Source organism: Apodemus sylvaticus, chromosome 2 (genome assembly GCF_947179515.1).
Source record: "Apodemus sylvaticus chromosome 2, mApoSyl1.1, whole genome shotgun sequence".
NCBI classification, from domain to species: domain Eukaryota; kingdom Metazoa; phylum Chordata; class Mammalia; order Rodentia; family Muridae; genus Apodemus; species Apodemus sylvaticus.
Genome location: NC_067473.1, coordinates 73,236,969 through 73,264,325, shown reverse-complemented (window position 1 = coordinate 73,264,325; position 27,357 = coordinate 73,236,969). Strand labels below are relative to the sequence as shown.

Below are 27,357 nucleotides of genomic sequence, written 5' to 3'. Positions count from 1 at the left end.
TGTGGATATGTAGATATGTTAAGTAGAAGACAAGAACTATAAGGGAGAATTAGGGACTTTCTAGGAACAGCAGTTATAGTGGCAGCCAGTGTCCAAGGGCCAGAAACGAAAGCCCAACCACAAAAGTATGTGCCTGTGTGGCTCTCTGGTGAACTTGTAGTAAGATCTAAGGAGACAAGTCACAGAATTGGGCTGTGTGTGTAGCGTGGGTGTTTCTCTTGTTAGCTTTTCTCCCCCTTCCAGAGCCCACTGCTCACTTAGACTTAGGGGCTAAAGTCTGGCTGAGCTGCCATTCCAGGCAGAGAATCCTGCAGTGTTGCTGCTGACAGTGCTAACAAGGCTCAGTGACAACTCTGAGTCAAATCCCATTAGTCTTCAGGGAAGGAAGAGAGGGTGTCATGGAGCTCAGGGGGAAGGCAGGAGGCCAACTTAGGAGACTGAAGTGGCCCAGGGTCTTCAGGCTGCTCCTAACTATTTCCTTGGCTGTTGGTACTAGTCAAAGATATGGGTGGGAAAGTGTGTATACCTAGTTTGTCCTGGTATAGGGAAGCTTCAGTACTGACGAAGACATTGTTTGGCAGCTCTGGAAAGTGGGTCTGTAAGCATCTGTAATTTAACTTTATAGTAAGTCTTAATATATCACCACTCAGATGAAAAATTTTAACTGCATATACTAGTACCAGTGGGGGCATAGCTCAGGGGTAGAGCATTTGACTGCAGATCAAGAGGTCCCTGGTTCAAATCCAGGTGCCCCCTTTTCATGTGATTTTTGGGATTTCTTTCATGTGCTTCAACTGTCTGCATCCATGATATAGCCCTACTTTCTCTCTTGACCCATGACTGGAGATTCAACCCATTGTTGTTACAACTGTATTATTGCCAAACAGATCCCTCATTGGTAAGCAAGTCTTCACATTTTGAATGCATAGTGACTTTATTTAACCTATAAAAGCTAGGTTTTATTAGAAAGAACTATCAGTGGTTCAGCATATGGAATTCAACAAAATGATGCATTAGGCATCAGCAAAGGACACTCAAGAATATGGAGTTGGGGATTCTGGGCTGGTAATAAACCAAAGTGGTGATGTCCAGTTTTTCCATCAGAGCTGGGAATGTGGGAAGAGGCTCTCAGAGGGAAGGGAACATGGGATCCTATGGATTTCATGACTCACAGGTTTCCTAAGCTGCTCACGGGCCTGGTCTGTATCCAGCAGTGGCCATGACTGGCATTTGTTCTACAGGGTTAGCATCTGTGCTGTAGCAGCCATGTGTCCCTGTTTTTACTGTTACCTCTTGTAATACACTTCCCAACAAAGATCCTGACTTTTTGGCAGCTGTTGCTGCAGCTCAGTGTTAGGGCCAAGCAGAGCCTGACCATGGTGGATCTATCTCTGCCTCACACCATGGACAGCTCCTCTGCCTGGCCTTCTTAGGAAAGAAGCAGAGAGCACAGGCTACTAGTATTGTCTCCCTACTGTGCTGATGGCCTCAGTTGTTTCTAGTGTAGTGACAGAGTATACAAAGTGACAGACATTCCATCATAAAACCAAACACAGACTCAAATCAGCACAGTGCTGGCATCAGTGTCCCTGTCCCTTGTGTGTACTGTCATGTGTCCAATGGCGTGACAGACTCCATTGGAACTTTTGAGGATGTTAGCTCCTCCCCCAACTTGAAAGAGAAGTCCCACATGGCCTTTATTGGCATATTTTTCTTTAACAAGTGATAGAGCCTAGGAAGAGTGCTGGGGACAGCAAACAATGACAGGGACCACCTGCAGTAGGCCTGGATGGGGACATCTCAGAAGTCCATGGCAGGCCTTTGTAACAACTGTTGTTCCCATTTCTCCTAACCTTAGCCCTGGACAATGGCTGTATAGATTTCATTTGTGAGTGACTGTTTTTCAGTTGGCCTTGGGGTACATAATTATTCTATTATATTTGACTTTCTTACTTCTGTCCCCTTCTACTCTGGCAAATTCTGTGAAAGCAGATGTTCCCTGATGTTATGATTCTTAAACAATTAAAAACTGAGACATGGGGCACAGCACAGCACAGCACAGCACAGTCCTAATGGCCCAGGCACATGCTGTGTGTCCTCATCTTGGAAACAGTGCAATAACTGCTCAATGGTAGTTCCAGATTAATCTCATCTAGTTCCAGTTTGTCTTGCAAAGAAAGTTTGATGAAATTATTAGAAAATGAGTTAGAGCCAACACTGGGACCCCAAAGAAAGAAAAAAATTATTAAAGTTATGAAATAAGTTTTGTACAACATTTGAGAGTGGTTCCTGGATAAGGAAGTATAGAATAGGTAAAATCTTAGATTAGTAAAACTAAGTCAAATCACTGGGACTCCTAGGAGAGTCATTGTGTGCAATGTGCGGATGCAGAAAGATAGGGGAACTATGGAGTTAAGGGTTGGCTTGATTCTTTCTGGCCACTGCCTGGCAGCTATGTCCGTGTCATTTATCATTAGAGCTTTACAAGAAAATGCTGGAGATAGAAAACCTTGGGAAGAAATCAGGGACCATAGACGCAAATATCAACAACAGAATACAAGAGATAGAAGAAAGAATCTCAGATGCTGAAGATACCATAGAAACCATGAACTCAACAGTTAAAGAAAATGCAAAATACAAAAAGGTTGTAACCCAAAATATCCAGGAAATCCAGGACACAATGAGAAAGCCAAATCTAAGGATTATAGGCATTGATGAGAGTGAAGATTTACAGCTTAAAGGGCCAGCAAATATCTTCAACAAAATTATGGAAGAAAACTTCCCTAACCTAAAGAGAGAGATGCCCATGAATATACAAGAAGCCTACAGAACTCCAAACAGACTGGACCAGAACAGAATTACCTCCTGTCACATAATAATCAAAACCCCAAATGTACTAAATAAAGAAAGAATACTTAGGGCAGTAAGAGAAAAAGGCCAAGTAACATATAAAGGAAGACCTATCAGAATTACACCAGATTTCTCACCAAAGACCATGAAAGCTAGAAGATCCTGGGCAGAGCTCATGAAGACTCTAAGAGAACACAAATGCCAGCCGAGGCTACTATACCCAGCGAAACGCTCAATTACTATAGATGGAGAAACCAAGATATTCCATGACAAAACCAAATTTACACAATATCTTTCTACAAACCCAGCCCTACAAAGGATAATAGGGGGAAAACACCATTACAACGAGGGAAACTATACCCTGGAAAGAACAGGATATTAAGCTTCTTTCATCAAACCCAAAGAAGATAGAAGATAACCACACACGTATACAATTAAAATAAAAAATGTTAGGAAGCAATAACCACTACTCCTTGATATCTTAACATCAATGGACTCAATTCCCCAATAAAAAGACATAGACTAACAGACTGGTTACGTAAACAGGACCCTACGTTTTGCTGCATACAGGAAACACACCTCAGTGTCAAAGACAAAAACTACCTTAGAGTAAAAGGCTGGAAGACAACTCTACAAGCAAATGGTCCCAGGAAACAAGCCGGAGTTGCCATTCTAATTTCAGATAAAATTGACTTCCAACCTAATGTTATCAAAAGAGACATGGACGGTCACTACTTGCTGGTCAAAGGAAAAATCCAACAAGAAGAACTCTCAATCCTGAACATATATGCCCCAAACACAAGGGTGCCCTCATTCATAAAAGAAACTTTACTAAAGCTCAAAGTACACATTGCACCTAACACAATAATTGTGGGTGACTTCAACACTCCACTCTCACCAATAGACCGATCATGAAAACAGAAACTAAACAGGGAGACAATGAAACTAATGGAAGCTTTGAACCAATTGGAGTTAACAGAATATATATAGAACTTTTCATCCCAAAGCAAAAGAATATACCTTTTTCTCAGCACCTCATGGTACCTTCTCCAAAATAGATCATATAGTTGGTCACAAGACAGACCTCAACAAATATCAGAAGATTGAAATAATCCCATGCCTCCTGTCAGATCACTATGGAGTAAAAGTGGTCTTTAGTAACAGTAAAAACAACAGAAAGCCCACATACACATGGAAACTGAACAATACTCTACTCAATGATACCTTGGTCAAGGAAGAAATAAAGAAAGAAATCAAAGATTTCTTAAAATTTAATGAAAATGAAGGCACAACATACACAAATCTTTGGGACACAATGAAAGCAGTGCTAAGAGGAAAACTCATAGCTTTGAGTGCCTCCAAAAAGAAATTCGAGAGAGCATACACTAGAAGATTAATGGAACAACTGAAAGCCCTGGAACAAGAAGAAGCTAATTCACCCAGGAGGAGGAGAAGACAGGAAATAGTCAAACTCAGGGCTGAAATCAATCAAGTAGAAACCAAGAGAACCATACAAAGAATCAACAAGACCAAAAGCTGGTTCTTTGAAAAAAATCAACAAGATAGATAAACCCTTAGCCAGACTAACCAAAGGGCACAGAGAAAGTATCCAAATTAACAAAATTAGAAATGAAAACGGAGATATTACAACAGAAACTGAGGAAATTCAAAAATCATCAGATCCTACTACAAAAACCTGTACTCAATACAACTGGAGAATCTGGAGGAAATGGACATTTTCTTAGACAGATACCAATTGCCAAAATTAAACCAGGATCAAATAGATCATCTAAACAGACCCATAACCCCTAAAGAAATAGAAGGGGTCATAGATAGCCTTCCGACCAAAAAAAGCACAGGACCAGATGACTTCAGTGCAGAATTCTATCAGACCATCAAAGAAGACTTAACACCAATACTCTTCAAACTTTTCCACCAAATAGAAACAGAAGGAACACTACCCAACTCCTTCTTCGAAGCCACTATTACGCTGATACCAAAACCACACAAAGATCCAACTAAGAAAGAGAATTTCAGGCTAATTTCCCTTATGAATATCGATGCAAAAATACTAAATAAAATTCTGCCCCCCCCCAATCCAAGAACACATCAAAATGATCATCCACCATGATCAAGCAGGCTTCATCCCAGGGATGCAGGGATGGTTCAATATAAGGAAATCCATAAATGCTATCCACTACATAAGCAAACTCAAAGAATAAAAACCACATGATCATTTCATTAGATGCTGAAAAAGCATTTGACAAAATTCAGCATCCTTTCATGATAAAAGTCTTGGAAAGGACAGGAATCCAAAGTCCATATCTAAACATAGTAAAAGCAATATACAGCAAACCAGTAGCCAACATCAAACTAAATGGAGAGAAACTTGAAGCAATCCCACTAAAATCAGGGACTAGACAAGGCTGCCCCCTCTCTCCATATCTTTTCAATATAGTGAAAAGAAGTCCTAGCTAGAGCAATTAGACAACATAAGGAAGTCAAAGGGATACAAATTGGAAAGGAAGAAGTCAAACTATCACTATTTGCAGATGATATGATCATATACTTAAGCGACCCCAAAAACTACTAGAGAACTCCTACAGCTGATAAACAACTTCAGCAAAGTGGCTGGCTACAAAATCAATGCAAGCAAATCAGTAGCCTTTATATATTCAAAGGATAAGCAGACTGAGAAAGAAATTAGGGAAATGACCCCCTTCACAATAGCTACAAACAGCATGAAGTATCTTGGGGTGACTCTAACCAAACAAGTGAAAGACCTATATGACAAGAACTTCAGATCTCTGAAGAAGGAAATCGAAGAAGATCTCAGAAAATGGAAAATCCTTCCATGCTCGTGGATTGGCAGGATTAATATAGTTAAAATGGCCATCTTGCCAAAGGCAATCTACAGATTCAATGCTATCCCCATAAAAATCCCGACCCAGTTCTTCATAAAGCTAGAAAGAGAAATACTCAAATTCATCTGGAATAACAAAAAACCCAGGATAGCTAAAACTATTCTCAACAGTAAAAGAACTTCTCGGTGATTCAGTATCCCAGACTTTAAACTCTATTACAGAGCAATAGTGATTAAAAACTGCATGGTATTGGTACAATATCAGGCAAGCGGATCAATGGAATAGGATTGAAGACCCAGAAATGAACTAACACACCTATGGTCACTTGGTCTTCGACAAAGGAGCTGAAAGCATCCAGTGGAAAAAAGATAGTCTTTTCAACAAATGGTGCTGGTTCAATTGGAGGTCAGCATGTAGAAGAATGCACATTGATCCATTCTTATCTCCTTGTACCAAGCTCAACTCCAAATGGATCAAGGACCTCCACATAAAACCTGACACACTGAAACTAATCGAAAAGAAACTGGGGAAGACCCTGGAAGACATGGGCACAGGGGAAAAGTTCCTGAATAGAACACCAATAGCTTATGCTCTAAGATCAAGAATTGACAAATGGGACCTCATAAAACTACGAAGTTTCTGTAAGGCAAAGGACACCGTCAAAAGGACAAAACATCAACCAACAGACTGGGAAAGGATCTTCACCAACCCTAAATCCGACAGAGGGCTAATATCTAATATATACAAAGAACTCAAGAAAGAACTCTAATATATACAAAGAACCCAGAGAAACAAATAACCCTATTAAAAAGTGGGGTACGGAGCTAAACAAAGAATTTTCATATGAAGAACTTCGGAGAGCTGAGAAACACCTTAAGAATTGTTCAACATCATTAATCATTAGGGAAATGCAAATCAAAACAACCCTGAGATTTCACCTCACACCAGTAAGAATGGCTAAGGTCAAAAACTCAGGAGACATCAGGTGTTGGCGAGGATGTGGAGAAACACTCCTCCACGTCTGGTGGGATTGCAAGATGTTGCAACCACTTTGGAAATCAGTCTGGCGGTTCCTCAGAAAACTGGGCATGACACTCCCTGAGGACCCTGTTATACCACTCCTGGGCATATATCCAGAGGATTCTTTAGCATGCAATAAGAACACATGCTCCACTATGTTCATAGCAGCCCTATTTGTAGTAGCCAGAAGTTGGAAAGAACCTAGGTGTCCTTCAACGGAGGAATGGATACAAAAAATGTGGTATATTTACACAATGGAGTACTATTCAGCCATTAGAAACAATGAATTCACGAAATTCTTAGACAAATGGATGGAGCTGGATAACATCATACTAAGTGAGGTAACCCAGTCTCAAAAGATCAATCATGGTATGCACTCACTGATAAGTGGATATTAGCCTAGAAACTTGAATACCCAGGACATAATCCACAAATTAAATGATGTCCAAAAAGAATGGAGGAGTGGGCCCTGGTTCTGGAAAGACTCAGTGCAAGAGTATAGGGGAATTCCAGAACAGGGAAATGGGAAGGGGTGGATGGAAGAACAGGGGGACGGAAGAGGGCTTATGGGACTTGCGGGGAGTGGGGACCCAGAAAAGGGTAAATCATTTGAAATATATATAAAAATTTATCAATAATAAATAAAAAAAAGAAAATGCAAGTAGCTGGCCTCGGACCTCTGAGCTCTGAAGTATAATAATTTAAAGTTTAAATAATGATACGTTTGCAATTATTATTAATTTTGGCTATAGACCTGGGAATAGGGAACCTTGAAGCTTTGGGGAACAATTGTAATTCTCGATTCTTTGTGGGGCATGGTTATTCTTTTGAATTTGACTTGGCAACAATTACACAATATTTTTTATCTGCTTTTGGAGTATCAATAAAATACTGGGGCAAAAAGAAGGTAAGAGAGAATTTAGAGAGCATGTAGAGAGAATGTAGAGAGCATGTAGACAGCATGTAGACAGCATGTAGACAGCATGTAGAGAGCATGTGAAGAGCAAGTGAGAGCGAATGCGGAGAGCATGAGGAGAGCTTGTGAAGAGTGAAGAGAGAATGTGAGGTGTGTGTGAGGAGTGTGTGTGTGTGAGATGTGTGTGAAGAGTGTGTGTGTGAGTGAAAGGGGAACATACAGAGGTGTGTGTGAGAATACAAGAGAAAACACACAGGAGAAAAGCAGAGTGTGAAAGAGAATGCAGAGTGTGTGCAGCCCCAAGCTGTGAACAAATGAGAGAGAGAGAGAGAGAGAGAGAGAGAGAGAGAGAGAGAGAGAGAGAGAGAGAGAGAGAGACAGAGCAGAGAGCAGAGAGTGAGAGAGAAGAGAGAAACTTTAAGCCTTGAAAAAAGGAGGAATGGATACAGAAAATGTGGTATATTTACACAATGGAATACTACTCAGCAATTAGAAACAATGAATTCACAAAATTTTTAGGCAAATGGTTTGATCTGGAAAATATCATCCTAAGTGAGGTAACCCAATCACAAAAGAATACACATGGAATGCAATCTCTGACAAGTGGATATTAATTAGCCCAGAAGCTTTGAATACCCAAGGCACAAATCACATAACAAATGACTCCCATGAAGAAGTATGGAGAGGGTCCTAATCCTGGAAAGGATTGATCTAGGGTTGGAAGGGAATATAAGGACAGAGAAAAAGGAGGGAGGTGATTGGAGAATGGGTGGAGAGAAGAAGATTATGGGACATATGGGGAGGGGAGGATCTGGGAAAGGAGAAATCATTTGAAAAGAATATGGAAAATAAAAATATTTTAAAAAAGAATATATCAAATAAAAAATATGAAAAAAACTAAAAAAAAACCTAAAAAATAAATTGTCAGCTTGTACACAAAAGTAGTCTCTGTATATTTATTATGTGCCTTCTAGATATCCCTGCTTCCAGTTGAGAACTCTGATCCTGTGTCAAGGCAGAAGATTCTATGTTGAATCAAGAGATCTTCTCAAATATTCATCTGAAAACCTGTGATTGGCTTATAGTTAGTAGTCACCAAATACCAACTGTATGCTTTATATTTCTAATAACATGACAGTGTTTCCCTAAAAATAGTTCATGTGAAAATACACACACACACACACACACACACACACACACATACATACACACACACACACACACACACACAAGATTTCTCTCAAAACGTGATGTTAAGCCTGTGCTGCCTCAGTGGTGAATTAAGCAATGGTAACTTTATGCTCTGTCTGCAATCCTTGTGAGAACCTCCTGTTTTTGCACACACATCTTTAAGAATTCACCAGTGACGCTCCTAAGCATTTTTGTGTGCAATGGTTTAGCTACTTGCACAAGTCTTGTTCTATGGGTAAAATATATGGTAGAAGTATATTCAGTAGATAGAATCAGTGAATGAAAAGTTTCCCAGGAAGAAGCATTCTGTGATTGCCCTCATCATCTTATGCAGATCACAAAAGTTGTGCCAGTGCCTTTCTGAATCTTCTCCCTTTTGCAGTCTCCATAGACTGCATCCTCTGGCTATGTTCTTCTCTTCCATCTTTAACATCTCTGTGGTCTTTTAGACTCATTGTGATGGCTTCCAGTGTCTCTTATTGTAGGAAGTGTGTCACTGTGGGTTTGGAGACCCTCCCTCTCCCTGCAAGGCCATCTCTCCTGGCTGCAGTCAGATCAAGATGCAGAGCTCTCTTCCCCAGCACCATGCCTGCCTGCTCACTGCCATGAGTGTCGTCATGAGGATAATAAACTGAACCTCGGAAACCGTGAGCCAGCCCCAAGTAAATCTTGTCCTTTATAGAGGTTGCCTTGGTCCTGGTGTCTCCTCATAGCAATGGAAACTCTAATGGATACTCTCCAGCTGACTTCCCGCAGATGGTGAGCTATAAGCACAATTTTCTTCATTACTTTATTGTGCTCTATTATCTGCCACCTGTCAACCATTATTCCACACCGATCCCTTCCTACACCTAACATTAGGTAGAAGAGAAAGTTTGAGGGGAAAGGAGGTTAGACCTCTTTGGACTACTTCCTGCTGATTAGGAGTGTTGAGTTCCTCGGGGGGCCAGTCCAGTCTTTGTGTCTGAATATCTGCACCAGCAAACCAACAATCCAGTAATATAGCAGTTAAGTAATCCAGAAATCCAGCAATCATTGGCAAAAGCACCAGCATGAATCAGAAGCAGCAGGGGAAGCAACAGCTGCCAAAGACTCTCTCTGAACTTTCATATTTATACCCTCTCAAGAGTCCCCAGAATTCCAAACACGGACTATCTGTAATTGATGAAAATCATGCCCCTCCTAGAGCTCAAGACAGTTATAGTTAACAACTATTGACAATTTGAAACATACCCATATCCCACATCTGAGATTAAAACAAAAGTATATTCATTAACCTAATTGTGTTTTTAAGAAACAAAATTCTCACTATACTGAATAGCAAAGGTTGCAGTCTTCTGGATATGGAGGGATTCTGGGTGTCCTGTGGTAGACTATGGGGAAGAACATGGCAAATCCAAGCCTGACAGAGTCCAGTCTGAAGGAGGTGGGTCAGGTCCTCTAGCACATTGGAGATGTCACCATGTATTCTAAATCCTTGGGTGAGGCAGTGCAGGTGACCTGTGCTAATGAGGGAGTCTACATAGGTACAAGAACAAGACTCAGGGACTTGATGTCAATCCAGCCTTGCTCCAAGACTGTCACCTGCTGATCACATGTTATCAATGACTGCACTGTATCACTCTTCAGTCACTGTGGTCTCCAGATGTCCTTCATCATTTCTGTAGGTATGATTTACTTGTGATATGGAGATATGACTGAATAACTTCATTATTAAGCAGGAGTGTTTTCTTTGTCTCTATTAGAGAATCTGACATAGGAGTTTTCAGCACACAGAGAACTTTCCATTCTGTCTACTCCTGCCTCACCTCCAAAGACCAGCTAGGAAGCCGTTGTGTTGCATGTGGGTTGTAGTTAAGGTGAAGGTTGAAGCAGCACCAGCTGAAGCCTCCTGCCTCAGATAGGACCTCAGCAGGATAATGCTGGTCATTCATGAGGACATGACAGTGAGATGTGCAGAGGCAGCTCAGGGCTGGGCCTCACCGGAGGAAGCAGATGATGACAGAGCACTTGTAAGTGCCCATGCCAGATGTTAGCAGCCTGGGAGTGGCCATGCAGGTCCTGAGTGCCCGTGAGACATTAATGAACAGGTGGGGGTATAGCTCAGGGGTAGAGCATTTGACTGCAGATCAAGAGGTCCCTGGTTCAAATCCAGGTGCCCCCTACCACAAGGTTGTTTTTACTCCTGGAGACTTCATGCACTCAGTCCTGTTTCTTCCATTCACTCTAGTCATAGACCTCAGCAGACCTGGGAGCTCCAGACCAGCCTGTCATGTGGATAGATGGCTGTTTATATCTCCTTCTACATGCTGACTGTCCCTCCCATTCTTACTGTCTGTCTCTCCTGTTCCTGCATATATGTAGCTTCTTTGGTTCTGTTGCCCTGTAGATATGTAGATAATGGTATTAAATAAAAGACAAGAACTATAGGGAGAATTAGGGACTTTCTTGGCACAGCAGTTATAGTGACAGGCAGTATCCAAGGTCCAGAAAGGAAAGGCTATCCATAAAAGTATATGCCTCTGTGTCTCCCTGGTGAATCTATAGTCAGAACTAAGGACGCAGGTCACAGAATTGGGCTGTGTGTGTAGGGTGGATGTTTTCCCCTTCCAGAGCCCACTGCTCACTTTACCCTCAGAGGCTACAGACTGGCTGAGCTGCTGTCCCAGGCTGAGAGGGATCCTGCAGTGTTGCTGCTGACAGTGCTAACTAGGGTCTGTGACTAGCTCTGAGTGATAGCCCGTCTGTCTCCAGAGAAGGAAGAAAGGAATTTCTGGGGACTGAGGTGGATGACAGTTGGCTAGCTCAGGAACTACCCCAGCACAGCAGTGTGACGTGGGCTCAGGGTCTGCAGGCTGCTCCTCTCCTTTTCTTGGTGATGATGCTATTCAGGGATGGACATGGAGAACTGCAGAGCTGAGGAAGGCATCTCACCAGTCAGGTCTGGTAACTTCTGGAAAGTGGGTCTGTGAGCATCTGTAATTTAGCTTTATAGTCAGTCCTAATATATCACCACTCAGATGAAGATTATTAACTGCATACACTGGTACCCATGGGGGTATAGCTCAGGGGTAGAGCATTTGACTGCAGATCAAGAGGTCCCTGGTTCAAATCCAGGTGCCCCCTTCCTAGGATTTCTTTTAGATGCTAGACAGTAAAATGTTGTAAGTAGCCAAAAACAATCCAAATAAAAACCCTCTCACCTCATTGTCCCTTGTCGTGGATGGTGTCCCATTATGCACTGACCTGTGTTCACCTGTGAACTGGATTCTACTCAGGCCCCATCTGCCTGCTGCTCTCTGAATCCCACCTAGGTCACAGTCACTTGTGCTGTCATATGAATTGTCCTCTAAGGCTGTGACCCTGTGGGTCATTCAGTCTAGGAAATTAAGCTTAGAGGAGGCTTGCAACAGAACTATCTCTTAGAAGCCCTTGTCTCTCATCTCTCAAGAAGCCTCTACCGAGCTCCTAGGGTGCTTCTCACTCCTAGGGTGCTCCTCACTCCTAGGGTGCTCCTCACTCCTAGGGTGCTCCCACTCCTAGGGTGCTCCTCACTCCTAGGGTGCTCCTCACTCCTAGGGTGCTCCTCACTTCTAGGGTGCTCCTCACTCCTAGGGTGCTCCTCACTCCTAGGGTGCTCCTCACTCCTAGCTCCTCCTATCCTGTGCTTCATCTCCTGCCAGTTCTATGCAAAGTCTTTGATCCATGAATTTGTCTCCTATTCATACTAAGAATCTGAGGGAAAAGAAAAATGACTGATCTCTCTTTGTGTATTCAATGTCACTGATCAGTGACCAGAAGCTAATGTGCTTCATAAGTATTATTGAGTGAATAAATGATGGAGTGAAGTAATGAGCACCCCCTGATGTGCAGAAGGGTAAAGTTCTCTCTGGGCTGCAGGTTGGCTAAGGAAGACCCAGCACCTGCAGCTCTTATCTTGGCCACTTAGTGTGAACATGAGGAAAACACATGGCAGGTGTCTTTTCCACTTCTAAAGTTGACATCTTTAGTACCCCTGAGAGAGAGGGCAATGCAGTGGGCCAGCTACGGTTGGAGAGAAGAAGGGTGGAGGGCAAACATAAGTGGAAAAATCCTGGCAGGTTCAAGATCAGTAGTGGAGATCATGAACATATAGTAAGCTTGGGTGTGGTTCCAAGATTGAAGGCGTGCTAATCAGAGCTTACCTTGTAAGTGGGGGCACAGGCAGAGGCAGAACATTGAACTGCAGATCAAGATTCCCCAGTTCAAATCCAGCTGCCCCCTTGCTTAAATATGACTCTGGTAGTTAACTTACCATATTCACCTTAGGCAGGGCCTCGTGAAGCTTGGAAGTCTCATTAGTTGGAATTACTCACATAAACTCAGATCCTCCATTCTAGGCTACGTAGTTATGGGTGTTTGTACTTGTCTTAGTTAGGGTTTTACTGCTGTGACCGGACACCATGACCAAGGCAAGTCGTATAAAGGATAATATTTGATTGGAGCTGGCTTATAGCTTCAGGAGTTCAGTCCATTTTCATCCATGTGGGAGCATGGCAGCATCCACACAGACATGGGGCTGGAGGAGTTGAGTGTTCTACATCTTTTTCTGAAGGCAGCTATGTGAAGATTGACTTCCAGGCAGCTAGGACTAGGGTCTTAAAGCTCATACCCACAGTGACACACCTACTCCAACAAGGCCACACCTACTCCAACAAGGCCACACCTACTCCAACAAGGCCACACCTACTCCAACAAGGCCACACCTCCTAATAGTGCCACTCCCTGGGCCACACATATTCAAACCATTATAGTGACTTAGCTCCACAACCCACTACTGACGCCTAAGTTCTCAAAGACCACAAGCCTTCTCACCCGTCACGTTAGCACATCAGCTGCTCACTGAACAGGGTCTTCCCACTTGGGTGCACTTCCCACTCACTCCTCACCTCTGCCCTGTGTTCATGATCACAGAGGAATCGTGTTTGATCTGCTTCTGTTGGCCACCAAGAGAGGCAGTGTATTCTGAATACTCAGTTTCTGTCTGGGAAGCTCTTTGACAGGAAAGGCTGATGCTATGAAGTTAATAATGAGCTCTGACTGGCTTGCTCCTACATCCATAGTGTGACCGCCTGTGTAAGGACAGGCAGGCCTGACTGACGCCGACGTACAGAACCAGGGATAGGATACCCCAGGAGCCAACTTGGGACTATGGGCTCCCACATCAGTCCAGAGCCATGGCAGGAGTCTGTACTTGTTCCAGAAGGTTTGTGATCTCCAAGCCCCTTCCCCACTTTTCCGAGGACAGAAACTGTGACGTTGAACCACACTTTAATGAAGCAATTTTAGACTGGGTTTTGAACCAGAGAACTCTCAGTCTGCCTCTGACACTAAGATCCAAGCTCTTACCTACCTGACAGCCAACAAAGAAATAGGTTTTTCTTTTAGTTAGTTTATTTTCAATGTAACACACACACGCACACGCACACACACACACGCACGCGCACGCGCACGCGCACGCACACGCACACGCACACACACACACTGTAACATCACCTTCCCACGTAAGGAGGGCTGATCCGTTGTGTGGTACCTCCCTGGGAGACTGGATGCCAGTCTGTTCCTGTCACATGCTTCCCCCCCCCCCTGCCTGCTGTCTTCAGATACTGAAGCCCTGCCACCCCTCTCTCATCTCTCAGTGTAACTGGAAATGAAACCCAGATAGCTGTGGAACTACAAGGACTCTGCACTCAGCCTGCTCAGTTAACCTCCTGTGTCTGAGGCAGGGAGGTGGCAGCTGCACAGACTAAGGAAATCGGGTCATGGTACTCACCCTTCTCCCATCTTAGAGGCCTGTGAGAGTGATGTGCATCACAAAAGCCCATTAGGTGTCCCTGCCTGGCAGGGATGGTGAGGGTTAGTAGAGTCTTCACCATGCAAGTGTGCTGAATCAGTGTGAAGACCATATTGCTGGAGGCACTACACACTTTTGTAGAATGGCATAGAGAAACAAGTTGGAACTTAGCTGGAAACTTCTCTCTAGTGGCTAGTTTTATAGGTCCTAAAGCAACTCAAACTGCTAAAGGGAAAAGACAACAGTATCTCTGCAACCAACCCAGCACGCTAACGTACTGACCTGCCAGGCCAGATGTGCCCTGGGAATGAGGATTATGGTCGTATTGGACTGCTTTAGGATTAGATTTGAGGCCTGCTCCACAGGAAGGAATTCAGACATGCTGCTGTGGACCTGGTCAGAGGTCATGGGCTCTAGGGAGGAATCTACCATTGTATTGCTGAATAGCATGTTGTCAAACTGTCCTTTAAATATGTTTACATTGCTAGATTAGTGCTGCCCTCAACCTTGCCAGAGAAGCGTCACTCCACAAAGATCAGAAGTTAATGCAGAGCCTCAGACCTGGCCAAAGTGCTGAGTATATGGGATTATTGACTGAAATTGGACATCAACTCCTGACCTATGTCACCAGGTCACCCTTCAGTGACGGACTCCCAAGTGTAAGGTGAGGAGATTAGAAGATAAAGAAGATAGAAAAGGTAGGATTAGGAGGTCTTGCACAACCTATGTTTTATGCCAAGCAAGTTTATTAAGAAATACAACATCGTATATACACTGTTTTCAGGAGGAAATTGTGCTAAGGTCAGCAGAAAGCTAAATCAAACAATGTCGGCAAAGGGAGTCCAGGATAGGTCGGTCGCAGCTGTGTCAGGACTGATAATCACAGCCATCAAGAAGGGAACTCTGGGTTCCCGGAGATAAAGCCTTCAAGACTCTGGCCCCAGCCCAGCCCAGGCCTTGCCAAGGCTGCCCCAGGCAAGGACACAGAAATAGTATCCTCTTTGCCTTTTTATCAGGACCTCTGACAAAGCCTTAGGTATGTGTGGCTCCCCAAAACAACCCTCTCCAAGGCTCAGGGAACACCTCAGAGGGTGAGCAGAAAAAGATGGAAGAGCTAGCGGGTGGGGAGGAGTGCTGAGAGATGCTGTCTTCTGGACATACATGGCAGCCGTACCCTGGACACACATGGCAGCCGTACCCTGGACACACATGGCGGCCGTACCCTGGACACACATGGCGGCCGTACCCTGGACACACATGGCGGCCATACCCTGGACACACATGGCGGCTGTACCCTGGACACACATGGCAGCTGTACCCTGGACATACATGGCGGCTGTACCCTGGACATACATGGCAGCCTTACCCTGGACACACATGGCGGCTGTACCCTGGACACACATGGCGGCCGTACCCTGGACATACATGGCGGCTGTACCCTGGACACACATGGCGGCCGTACCCTGGACATACATGGCGGCTGTACCCTGGACACACATGGCGACCGTACCCTGGACACACATGGCGACCGTACCCTGGACATACATGGCAGCTGTACCCTGGACATATATGGCAGCTGTAACCGTGAACTCACTCACTGCAGCTGTGGTTAACATGCATATGATCAAGTCAGCAAGATCAATCCGAAGCAGCACTAATGGGATTCAGCAGGTTATTAACAAAAGGAAGAAGAGGACATAGAAGGGAGAGAAGGATGTGGTGGGGGCTCCTGGGAGGTGGGTGCATTGATTAAGGCAGATTGCTTAGGTGTATGAATAAATAAGAGAGATTCTTTTTTGTTTTTAAGATGTGTGTGTGAGCAGCATGCAAGAAGGCTCCACCTGACAGACAGTGGGAAAAATATTTTGTGCTTCCTAGACTTCAAAGGTATGTCTCTCTCTCTCTTTCTCTCCCTCTCTCCCTCCCTCTCTCTCTCTCTCTCTCTCTATCTCTATCTCTCTCTCTCTGTGTGTGTGTGTGTGTGTGTGTGTGTGTGTATGCACATGTATGAATAAGTGGAAGAAGTCCAAAGCACCTAAGGGTCAGACATGGATGCTAAGATAATGACCAGGTGTCTTCCTAAGAGGTGGGCAGGGTTCAGACTTTCATTGTGGGTCTCAGACAATCCTAAAAGCCACAAATGAGAACTGGGAGGGGCATTCATCTGTGATTTCTCAGGATACATTACAGACAATGGTTTGGAATTATCAAAAAAAAAAAAACCAAGAATATCATACTAGCATTATTTTTCAAATCAAAATAAATAAAAATCATGAATAATTATTGAGGACATTAAAATATAATAAAATTATTTGTTGTTAAAATATTAATGTCATTTTAAAAAAACATCAAGGCACAGATTGTGTTATGTATACCAAATGTTTTGGGAAAAAAAACTTTTACAGAAACAATTCTAGGAAATTTTTAAAAGGGGGGGGAGGGTATTTACCCTAACTCAATTTGTAAGTCTAATTAAAGATGCTGTGAAAATTTTCAGAGATTATAAGAGAAAACAAAACAACAGGCCAATCTCACTTATTAAACATAGATTGTTTTTAAAAACACATTTAAAAAGTCTTAATAAGTCAAATTCAGCATTTATCAAAATAAATGAGTAACACGGAATAACCAACCTGACGGCACTGAGGAATGTGAGGTTGGCTTCACCTTCTGCAGCTCTGAAAGGGGCCATCTTTCATCCTAGCCTGTAGTTCTGCAGCAAGTTTCCCTGAACCGATCAGTCCAAGAGGGTCAGGCATGAATTTGTCATCACATTTGACAAGATAAACACCCCAGTTGTGTGTAATTTATGTTTGTAGATCCCAGCATGATAGACTCAAAGCTTGACTCTGACGATCATTTTAGCAGCCAGGATCAGTGCCACTCCAGCACTGTCTGACCCTGGGGCTGAAGGCTGGGAGAGCATGCTGTGGGGCTGCTAAGGAAGGGTGTAGCTTTAGTTTTTTCAAATCCTGTATTTTAAAAGTTTTATTTATTATATATGAGTACACTGTTGCTATCTTCAGACACACCAGAAGAAGGCAACAGATCCCAGTACAGATGTTTTTGAGCCACCATGTGGTTGCTGAGAATTGAACTCAGGACCTCTGGAAAAGCAGTCAGTCCTCAAATCCTATTTTTAACGATAGTTCTTAAGCACTTTAACCTTCCTTGTAACCCACCACCCACCAGAGGTAGTGGAAAAGAAAGGATATGGGGGAACTGGACCTGTTTAGAAAGGATCTTTGGAGCAACTCCCATCTGTGTTGTCTGGAAATCAGCATTTCAGTTCATAGGTTAGCAAGGAGTGGCAGCTTGATCCATTCGTAAACACCTCACGGATACACCAGCAGTTCAGTTCGGTAGAGCTGGGATGGCAAATAGGAATCAGCAGTGTTGGCGCTACCTAGCAGAGACAGCCAGGCCTCAGCCTTGGCTCAGGTCAGCAGGAGGGACCAGGAACGCCAGGAGAAGTTCTCAGCTGTGCCTCGCTGGGAAGCGAAGAACAGTGAAGACCCATAAGCACGCGTGTGGCACAGCTGGCTGTACCAGCCAGCCAAGCTCTCTGTCCACCACTCCGTGGAGTCCTGTTTATACTCTCCAAATGCGTGTTCTCCACATGCCTTGCCTTGACACGGGCCTCACTGCAGCACATGCATCTAGTCAGCCCAAGTGCGAGGCATCCTGACAATGGAGCTCAACTACACAATGTAAGGTGGACCAATAGATGTGTGTTGTTAGCAAAGAATCCTTCATCATGTGTCCTTTCTCGTGTTTGTCTTAGCAGAACATCTCTCCTATATCTGCTTCAGCAAAATGTTCCTTCGGAAGTCTGCCTGAGCCTTTCACATCTATGTCCACTTTCATGTGTTTGTTCCAGCACCAAAGAATATCTTGATGCCTTGCGCCATCCAACCACTTTCCAAAGAATCCTTACGCTTCCATTTCAGGAGGGGCCTGTGACTTTTTATGCAGAAGAGCAATGTGTTTCCTCTGACTCAGCCTGTAAGTTCTCAAACGATGATGCATAGGGCACAAGTGATGTGGGTGGAACTCTGGAAGTGAAGGATATTAATTAAGCCTTATATTAGTATCAGGGGGTATAGCTCAGGGGTAGAGCATTTGACTGCAGATCAAGAGGTCCCTGGTTCAAATCCAGGTGCCCCCTGTTCATACCTAGTTTTTATTTTTCTACATAGATATCTAAATTTTAATTTCTAGTTCCTTAGTAGACAACAGTTTAAAAATATGTTTTTTAGAAACAACAACTATTAAGGCTTTATTATGGTGGTTTTGCCACCCAAAATAAATTGTGATTAATCAAAGACTCTATAAAAGATCCCTTTCCTAGGCCTCACCTCAAACAACTAGAACACCCTGGGTGGAGCTAAGGCCTCATAAAAGCTTCTAGAACCAGCTGAGATGTGAACCAGCCTTCCACAGCTTCCTGGACACCTCTTCAGTTCAGCTCTGTCCATACAGTTCTGTCTGTCTGGGCCTTCACTCTTATCTACAAGCATTTGTGTGTGGCATGCTGATGTGCAAAGTGCCTAAAACTGGACCACACTGCACCTTCTAAGACAAACCATCCCTTTTCTGGACTTCTTACTTAATTTTTTCTCTTGTCTGTTCAAGAATTCTCCCCAGAAAGAGATGAAATTTGTCTTCTGATCATGGCCACTAAGATCAGTGGCTCAGTAAAATAGCTCTAGTAAGTCCAGGGCAGGGAAGGGTATGTTGGGGGGCAGGGGGTGCAGAGGGTGAACTAGCAACTCGGTGAGGATAAGTCATGTTATATGATGTGTGTAGTTAGTGCAACAGACAAGGGTAAGGCTATGTGTTAGTCACACTCTGGAAAAATACTGTAAAAAACTGTAAGAAAACAAACTGTCTCAAAACTGAAACCACCTTACTTTTTATGTTTTGAAGAACAAATGGCTTTTTGGTAGAAACTCTCAAAATCCATTGTTGATACAGAGATGCGAATTTAGTCCAGAAAGTCAACTTTTGGGTTTTACCGTTCCTCACATGAGATGATGTCCATGGCCCGTATTACCACTGAAGGTTGTGGGGATGCTCACTGTCTGTGCTGCCACCTGAGTTCATGTTGCTGTCTGTGGTTCCTGCTGCTGCTGCTGCTGCTGCTGCAGCTGCTGCTGCAGGCCATATTAGTGTCCATGGTCTGTGTTGCCACTGGAGTCCATGTTAATATGTATGGCCTATGTTGCTACCTGAGGCCATGTCTGTAGACCCTGTGGCCACCAAAGGCCATGTTGCTGTCTGTCACCCTGCTGCAGCGAGAGGCCATGTCAGTGGCAATGGCCTTTGTTACCACCAAAAGCCATGGAGATGTCTGTGGTACCTGCTGCTGCCTGAAGCCATGTTGATACCCATGACTAGGTTGCGGCCAAGGGCCATGTTGGTCTCTGTGTCTGGCTTTGGCCAGGGGCCATGTTGATGTTGCTGGCTTATGATGGGGTTTGTGGCCCATGCAGCAGCTGAGGGCCGTGTTGACACCTATAACAGTGTTGCCACCTGTGGTAGTGTGAATAGGAATGGGTTCCATAGACTCATGTGTTTGAATGTTTGGCCCATAGGGAGGGGCACTATTAAGAGGTGTGGCCTTGTTGGAGTAGGTGTGGTCTTGCGGAAGGCCCCCACTGTGGAGGTGGGCTTTGAGGTCTAGTGGGTCACAGTCATTCCTGTGTTCCTGCAGATCAAGATGTAGAACTGTCAGCTCCTTCTCAAACACCATGTCTGACTACAGGCCACCATGTTTCCAGCCATGGCAATAATGGGCTAATTCTCTGAATTGTAAGTCATCCCTGATTAGATGTTTTCCTTCATAAGAGTTGCTGTGGTCATGGTGTCTCTTCACAGCAATGGTAAGATGCCACTGAAGGCCATGGGGATGTCCCTGGTCTGTGCTGCCACCTGAATCCATGGCAGTGTCCATGGTCCTGCTGCCACTGACTGTAAAGGGCAAGGAAGCTTCTCTTGCAGTGGTATTGCTGACTGCAGACTCACAGCTGAGAATGAGAGACATAGAAGGCCTCTGTGACACTCTCTTCCCCATCCCCCAGTGCCCCCCCACACACAAACGGTCTAGACAGGAAGCCATTGAAGAGAACTCTTTAAACTGGCCACTGGGAGTTTGACCAAGCTCCAGTGAGTATATGGACAACACAAACTTTATATTTTTTCTTCCATTTTCTTCTTCTTTTGTTTTGGGGGAGATCCCAAGGGTGGAGGAGGAACTGGGACAACTGGGAAATGAATATTATCAGGGTATATTATGTGAAATTTCCAATTAACAATAAAAATATTGTTAATAAAAATAAGTGCCTAGAAAATATTCCATGATTCATTGGACTTGTATAAAAATCAGGAGTTTGCATATTTATGGTCAAATGAGTTCTTATTATAAAACCATTTGGGATGCAAGAGTATTTTGGTTTCTATATTGAATGACAGATAAATGATCATGTATGACAAAGCCTGGTCACATCTAGCCCCTGGAGATTTTGTCTATGACAAGGAGGTAATTGGTTTATTAAAGGGATTCAGATTCTCACTGTGGTTTGGAGAGGGGCCTGTCAGATAAGTTGGAGTACAGTGGGGACTCTGACCTTGATAAAAAATTGCTCTTTTACCTTTAGGGAGTATAATCTTCTGCTAGCATCCATCCTAACATCCAGTGACTTTGAGTAACAGGTAGCATGGACTGGAACCTAGAAAAACATGCAATGCAAATGCAAATTTTGTGGCTGTGTTGAACATCAGTGGTACCCCAGCTAGTAACTTCATCCATGCCTGAGGGCATAGGATGCTCGACTTTAGGTAGAGATAAAGACCAGGTGTGCAGAAGTGCTGGCTGTGGAGAAGGCCTGGAGACTGTGGGCATGACTGAAAAGTGACCTACGTAGAGGCTCATTACTCTTGGAGTGATGGCTTGCTATGAGAACTTGGCTCTGTGCTTTGACACTCAGAACTGAAGTCCTCTCCTCCTGATGATGCTGAGGAGATGCTGAGAAGATGCTGGTTAGCCTCTGCCCTGCTTATTGGGAGTCACTGTTCTGGACTAATGATCATAAATTTCTGATTCCAATTTTTGTGTTCTCTAGCTACACACATGTTTGCCCATGGAACATAAGGAACGTTTTCTTTTTCATCCTGGGTTCTAAGTGCTGGGTCTTCTTGCAAGGAGGGATGAAGGGCAGAGAGAGATTGTCTCACCCCCTGTTCACCATATTTCCACTCCTTATGATGTACCCACAGTCTACCTTTAGTCCTATTTAGTCTGTCTTACTTTTCTTGGGTGGACAAATCTCTCATGTGATTTTCCATTCTTATATTGTTACAAACCTGTGAAGCCTGTCCACCTTTTAAGAATCACCAGTGGTGGCTCTCTGAAGAAATGACTACTTACAGCCCCACAGAAGAGTACACAACAACCTCCTGCCTCTACCCAGCCAGGATCCCCTGACTCACATTACATCTGCAAATCAATATGCAAAGTCAGCGGCTTCACTTAGAATTCTTCAGTCCTATGAGGCAGATTAGAGAGATTCAAAGAACATATATTATTTATACCTGAAGATCCATTTCCTACATAGTTGAAATAATCAAGTAACTCATTGCCCAAAGAATAAAGCACAGCTGTTTGCCTGAATGTCTCTTGCAAATCATGATTCGTTGTTGGGTTGATCTCTTTCCCACAATAATTGTCTCCATGAATAAGACCCATTTGGAAGTTAGTTCTCACTTCAAGTCATGCAATCTGTTGGGTCAGAAGGGCCGACAAGGAAGAGAGTCCTGGCCCCACTTCAGTGTGCCCTGTGGCCTGGGCTCTGGATGTTATAAAGTCTGTTTTCATGCTGCTTCCTGTTCTCACAGAAAGGCCAGACTGACAGGTCACAAACTCTCCAGTAAGGTTTCTCCCTTTGAAATCCAGGAGCAGAAGATGAGAAAAGCAGAGAGTAAAAATCAGAAAACAAATTGTATGTGAATGTGCAACAGTGCGAATGAGGCTGCGAGAGCAGCGTATGGTGTGTATGGTGTAAAAGAAGATATTAGAGGGGAGGGGAGAGTGGGCTCATTTCTCCAGACTAAGGTCCCTATGGGACCTGAGGAGGAGGCCAATGGACTCTGGGCAGGACAGGTTTCTGTCCGTTTAGGGATAGGTCTGTGAGGAAGGGCAGGTGGAAGCCTGTGTGGATACGGCCAGCCATGCCCACGAGTGCACAAGACTTGGAAAGTCACACTCCATAGTGGGCTGTTGGATGAACCAACATGGGTGACACAGGAGTCACTGGGAAAGCCAGCACAGACCAGGGAGAAAGCCTTCATCTGTACATGAGGCTGCTTCTGCTTTGAGACAGCTATCTGGGGGCCCTTCCAGGTGTGGGGACATCCTGGCAACACCATCACCATCAAGATGCAGAGCCAACAGCCCCTCTGTGGACTGGATCCTCTCCTCAGGTAACTTCTGTCTGCAAATGGAGAATAAGGAGGATGAACAGAGACAAAGCATGTTCACCTACTGCCCAGGGCACTGCGCAAAGAGGCCACTTACGTGCAGATGTGAACTGTGGTTATGACGCGGTCACTAATCAGGTGTGTTATATTTGGAAGTGAATTTAAAGACAGTGATTTAGCTCTGTACCCCATTTTTTTAATCGGGTTATTTGGCTCTCTGGAGTATAACTTCTTGACTTCTTTGTATATATTGGATATTAGCCCTCTGTCAGATGTAGGGTTGGTGAAGATCTTTTCCCAATTTGTTGGTTGCTGTTTTGTCCTTTTGACAGTGTCCTTTGCCTTACAGTAACTTTGTAATTTTATGAGGTGCCATTTGTCAATTCTTGATCTTAGAGCATAAGCTATTGGGGTTCTCTTCAGGAACTTTTCCCCTGTGCCCATGTCCTCAAGGGTCTCCCCCAGTTTCTTTTCTATTAGTTTCAGTGTGTCAGGTTTTATGTGGAGGTCCTTGATCCACTTGGAGTTGAGCTTAGTACAAGGAGATGAGAATGGATCAATTCGCATTCTTCTGCATGCTGACCTCCAATTGAACCAGCACCATTTGTTGAAAAGGCTGAGAGACACCTTAAGAAATGTTCAACATCATTAGTCATTAGGGAAATGCAAATCAAAACAACCCTGAGATTTCACCTTACACCAGTCAGAATGGCTAAGATTAAAAACTCAGGAGACAGCAGGTATTGGTGAGGATGTGGAGAAAGAGGAACTCTCCTCCACTGCTGGTGGGAATGCAAGTTGGTACAATCACTCTAGAAATCAGTCTGGCGGTTCCTCAGAAAACTGGGCATGACACTTCCGGAGGACCCTGTTATACTACTCCTGGGCATATACCCAGAGGATTCCCCAGCATGCAATAAGGACACATGCTCTACTATGTTCATAGCAGCCTTATTTATAATAGCCAGAAGCTGGAAAGAACCCAGATGTCCCTCAATGGAGGAATGGATACAGAAAATGTGGTAAATTTACACAATGGAATACTACTCAGCAATTAAAAAAAAATGAATTCATGAAATTCTTAGGCAAATGGTTGGAACTGGAAAATATCATCCTAAGTGAGGTAACCCATTCACAGAAGAACATGCATGGAATGCAGTCTCTGATAAGTGGATATTATTCCAGAACCTCTGAATACCCAAGGCACAATTAACATATCAAATCATTCCCAAGAAGAAGGAAGGAGAGGGTCCTGGTCCTGGAAAGGCTTGATGCAGCACTATAGGGGATTGCCAGGACAGGGAAGTGGGAGGGGGTTGAACGGGCAGAAGGAAGAGTGCTTATGGGACTTATGGGGAGGGGGGAACCAGGAAAGGGGAAATCATTTGGAATGTAAACAAAGAATATAGAAAATTTAAAAAAATGGAAAAAAGACTGATTTTTTTTTCATTTCTACAATCTGGAAAGTCACAGATTAAATCAGCATCTTCAATCTGTGTGTGTGAATTTTCATTAAGCTTGATATCAACACACATCATCCCTAGCTCCCTTTCCCTAAGATTCTACATTCTTTTTCAGATTTTTCTACATTATTGTTTCTAAATTTTCTACATTATTTCTCAGTAAAGCTTTTGCTTTTGCCCATACCTGCCATGCCCCTTATCTCGAGGGGACCTATTTATAGCTAGCTTTCTGGGCTGTGCTCTGGTATGTGAATCTAAAGAGTATTCAGCTGTAGAATTCTATGATATAATTTTTATTATGTTACACGTGAGGGCATTTTATGTGAATAAACGTCTGTACCATGTCTGTCCCTAATGTCTGCCAAGGACAGAAAAGGGAGTCAGGTCCCCTTGGACTGGAGTTACAGATGGTTATGTGCTGCTGCGAGTTGAGACTTGAGCCTGAATCCTCTGCAGTAACAATAAATGCTCTTAACCTCTGAGTCAATTTAATGGGCCTGCCTCAACTGGGAACTAGGGCAGGAGGATGCTGTTCATGAGGATGTGACAGACAGATGTGCAGAGGCTGCTTAGGGCCTCAGAGGAGGAAGCAGATGATGTCAGAGCACTGGCAAGATGGTAAGTCAGGGTGTGGCCATGCCGGTTTAGATGTATTATATATTATGTATTATACATACATAAGCAGATGGGGGCATAGCTCAGGGGTAGAGCATTTGACTGCAGATCAAGAGGTCCCCGGTTCAAATCCGGGTGCCCCCTTTTTTACTCATTGAACACAATGTTTCTGAGATCCTGCGTCAAAAGTCCAAAATAAACCAAGTTTTAAAAAAAAAAAAAAGACAAAGAACAAACCAAAATGAGCTCACATAACACAGAGCAGCTGTTCTTTTCTTGCGGATTGGTCTCACTGAGGCATCTTTCCTGGATAGTACCCTGGGATCATTTTATTTTTTTATGGGTGTATCGTATTCCATCCTATGAATGTGCACATGATCTCTGATGCATATGCTGACAGCTCCAGTTCTTTGTTGACTAAAATCAGGATGTGATGACTCTATATCTGAGTACACCTGTGTGAGAACTTCTGAGTGAAAATGAGACCATTTTCCCTAAGGAACTAAAAAAGAAAGAAACAAAGGAAAGAAAGAAAGAAAGAAAGAAAGAAAGAAAGAAAGAAAGAAAGAAAGAAAGAAAGAAAGAAAGAAAGAAAGAAAGAAAGAAAGAAAGAAAGAAAGAAAGAAAGAAAACACCAGAGCTTCCCTCCTCAGCCTCAAGCCCGCTCCGGCCTTGGAGTGCCGTGGTCACCACCATACAGGGCTAACTTTTATTTTATCTTGTTAAAAGCTGGATCATAATTCCACCCACATGTACTTGACAAATTATCAGGAAGCTTAGTCTTTTATTAAATGAACATCAAGCTAAGGGCTCTGAAGTTCTGTTCCATGCAAGGGAAGATCCTGTCGCCTAGTGACAAGCTCCCAACCCAGGGCAGCTGACACAAAGTCAGTACTCCATAACTGCCATTGTCAAAGACAATTCTCTGGTTGGCTTAAGGGAATCCTCGGGTGTTTACCCCAGCAAGCCAGAGGGCTGTCATCAGTCACGTATGAGAAGTACTGAAGAGTAGAGGGAGGTGGAATTCAGAGGGCTTGCGGCACCATCCAGTTTGCAGGACGGCCTTGTTTTAGTATTCCATTCCGGTAAAGGCTATTAATTATATTACCTCTAAGCAAGGGGGCATAGCTCAGGGGTAGAGCATTTGACTGCAGATCAAGAGGTCCCTGGTTCAAATCCAGGTGCCCCCTTCCCGTATCTCTCTTGCCTCCCTAATTTAGTGTAATCCTCACTAGAAGTGTCTTCAGTCATTTTTAACTTCCCTTTGTCTGCCCGAGCTCTCGCCCTCTGCCACACTGAGGAGTGGCCGTTCACACCTCTACCCAGTCCCTCATCTCTGTGTGTCCACACCTTGAGTTTTATGACACTTGCTCCTGCTTTTGATATCGAGAAACTTCCACATCCTCTAAACTTGTGAGTTCTATCAGTCAATCTACAATCAATCAGGAGACAGAAGGTGGGTAATTAAGTAGAGAGGATTATGCTATAAAGGCATAGTATGAAGAACGGAGGGAAATGGTGTGTAAGTAGTCATTTGGAGTGAGAGACCTGAGAAGGTCAAACGGGAAGAGCAGGTGTCCAAGCAAAGCTCCAGCCTCCTGAAGAAGTTTTTGTTTACTGTGAATCAGTGCTTTGGTTGTGTACAAGGCTCCTCATTTCACCACAGTGTGGCGTCTTCATACAGTGTGTCATTACACTGTTCTCATTTGTCCCCTCCCAGGCCTCCATCCCTCTTCCTGCTCAGTTCCCTTTCCATCCCAAGTTACTCCCAAGTCCTTCTTTCTTGTCATATATGTTCCATTACTCCGTTTACCCTGTGCGCATATGCGCACACGAACATACACCACACACACACACACACACCACCTGTGACTAGAAGTATGACAAGAATTCTCTAAATCTTCAACTCTGCATAAATCCCACTTTACACAGGAAATACTTCTGGGTGAATGCCTGTCCAGTGGTGGGCAGACACCACCTCGTTACCCCCCTCTGATATTTGGATAATTGTCTCAAACAGTACTCGCAACCTCATTTCCTCTTGTCCACTTGGATTTGCCTATGGGTTGTCAGAGCCTGTGTATCCTGGATTCTAATTTCTCTTCTGTTCCTGAACAAACTCAATTC

At 43.8% G+C, this 27,357-nt stretch overlaps 6 non-coding genes across 6 annotated transcripts; all 6 read left to right on the top strand.

Moving 5' to 3' along the window:
* Positions 1-684: 684 nt before the first annotated feature.
* Trnac-gca (transfer RNA cysteine (anticodon GCA)) lies at positions 685-756 on the top strand. The gene has a single exon. It is a non-coding gene; the product is annotated as a tRNA-Cys (tRNA).
* A 10,177-nt stretch (positions 757-10,933) lies between these two features.
* On the top strand, positions 10,934-11,005 carry Trnac-gca (transfer RNA cysteine (anticodon GCA)). The gene has a single exon. It is a non-coding gene; the product is annotated as a tRNA-Cys (tRNA).
* Positions 11,006-11,895: 890 nt separating this feature from the next.
* On the top strand, positions 11,896-11,967 carry Trnac-gca (transfer RNA cysteine (anticodon GCA)). Its single transcript has one exon. It is a non-coding gene; the product is annotated as a tRNA-Cys (tRNA).
* A 6,803-nt stretch (positions 11,968-18,770) lies between these two features.
* Trnac-gca (transfer RNA cysteine (anticodon GCA)) lies at positions 18,771-18,842 on the top strand. The gene has a single exon. It is a non-coding gene; the product is annotated as a tRNA-Cys (tRNA).
* A 6,460-nt stretch (positions 18,843-25,302) lies between these two features.
* Positions 25,303-25,374, top strand: Trnac-gca (transfer RNA cysteine (anticodon GCA)). The gene has a single exon. It is a non-coding gene; the product is annotated as a tRNA-Cys (tRNA).
* A 974-nt stretch (positions 25,375-26,348) lies between these two features.
* On the top strand, positions 26,349-26,420 carry Trnac-gca (transfer RNA cysteine (anticodon GCA)). Its single transcript has one exon. It is a non-coding gene; the product is annotated as a tRNA-Cys (tRNA).
* Positions 26,421-27,357: the final 937 nt, after the last annotated feature.